We start from the raw sequence: 2,021 nt of genomic DNA, 5'->3' as shown, positions 1-2,021 counted from the left end.
TTGAACCACCTCGAACTGAGAACTATAAAAAACAAACTGAACCGTCCGCTAACTTATGGTGTTGATCGTTTAAATTGTTGGTTTGAAGCAGTTTGGGATTTGGAAGCCCTAGATCGTGGTATTTAAGGGGACGGTCGACTTTAGGGTTTTGTTAGCCTCCTTGTCGTTCCAGAGAGTTGAGGAAAGGAAAAAATCCTAAAATTTCCTGAGAGTTCCTGGAGGCTTTCCTGAAGGTTTCTAGACTTGTTGGTGGTGTGGGTTGTTTGTGGAGAAGGAGATCTGGGCGTGGGTGACATTGGGGAGCTGCTGTGAGGCTTCATTCTTTCTAATTCAAGGTGAGGTGAGCATGACTATGGCTTACCTGAGTGATTAGATCTTTGTTAAATGTGTTTCTATGATTTGAGATTGATTTCCTTGTGTGTTTGTGTAATGTTGTGGTTGTTTGTGGCTTGGTTTGTTTATTGTTAGTGCCATGGACGATTTTGTGGCTTGTGGAGGCCGTGATCTGTCGCTGGAGTCGATGGGAATTGTTGCTAGGGTATCAGGGTCGATTGACACTAGGAAGATGTCGGTCGCCATCCAGTTGTGGAATTTTGTGATGTACTAATGAGGGTGTCAGTCGATAATGGTGGTCTGTGTCAGTCGATACCAGGAAGGTGTCGACATTGGTGGTTGGTCTTGGCCAGCACCAGAAGGATGTAGGTCGACACCAGTGTTCAGCATACTGCGGATGTATCATTTTGCTTCTCTGGTTTAGTTGTTTTCTATCGACTGATGCGTGTGGACTTTAGAGGAGTTCAACGCCAAGTATTTCGCGCAAGAGGCGCTTGATCGCATAATGGCGCTGTTCATTGGATTGATCCAGAGGAACCATATTGTGCTAGAGTTAGACGCGGAGTTTAGTCGGCGCTTGGTATATGTAGGTCGGGTGTTGGAGCCGGAGTAGGCTCATGTGTGAAGATTTTTGTTAGATGATATGCTTAAATTGTAATACCCTAGATGTACTAATAGCTTTGCAGATGTAATATGTAAGGGGTAGAATCCACAGAGACTGAAGATGCATACAATAGATTTAATGGATTTTTGATTATGCTAAACAGGAATAGTAGTTATAATTTTTAATGCAAAAATGTAATTAAAGTTCTGGAAATTCAGATGGAATAAAAGGTAGGCATAGGGAATGATCAAAAAAAATTATGGAGTATCAAGTCAATTAATCAATCAGGATTCAATCAATTAATATCATTCTTGAACTCTAAACACAATAGTAAAATAAATCATTTCTCAGTGTGAATATTATCTAAATTCATAAATCATAAAATCAAATCTCTTTGCAAATTCGAATAATCAAATCAACATTACAGTTTAAGTTTAGTTTGTTCACAAAATTGCAAAATCAAATCTCTTTGTAAAAAGCAATTTTGTTCATCATAAGTTTTTGTCAAGAAATCAATCAGGCTCTCGTATAAATCGATTATCCTAAGGTATTAATTCTAGGTGATCAATGAAGAATCAAACAGTAAAAACAACCAAAGATGAAGAATCCAGAAAAATCAACAGATCTAATAAACCATAAAATCCTTAATGAGAATCCCTAAACCTAACAAATAAATTACTCAGACATCATTGAAAAAACACAAATCAAAATATGAATAAATTGCATTAAAAAGTAGAATAGAGAAGTTAGGGAGTTCAAAATCTCTCTCAACAGGATTGAGTTCTAACTTGTCTCTCCAAAGATCTTTGAATCTCTCTATCAATCGTCAATAGCAAAATAAAGCAGAAGCGTTTCTAGGATCCTAAGCTCCTCGCGATAACCTGAGGACTCAGTTTAAAGTGAGGAGTTACGCTACGAGAGCGGAGCTGATGTAAACTTCAGTTGGGATAGAGGATGACATGAGAGCATAGGTCGTGATAGTCAGTCCAATGGTTCAGACGAGTGAGACTCAACCAAAGCAAGGGCAAAAGAAGAAATGGGAGGATGCTTGGGGGCGAGCAAGGGCAGTCGAGGATGCTTTGGA

This window comes from Camelina sativa, chromosome 4, assembly GCF_000633955.1.
Source record: "Camelina sativa cultivar DH55 chromosome 4, Cs, whole genome shotgun sequence".
In the NCBI taxonomy this organism is placed as follows: domain Eukaryota; kingdom Viridiplantae; phylum Streptophyta; class Magnoliopsida; order Brassicales; family Brassicaceae; genus Camelina; species Camelina sativa.
The sequence above is the reverse complement of the archived record's forward strand: the minus strand, read 5'-3'. Positions refer to the sequence as shown.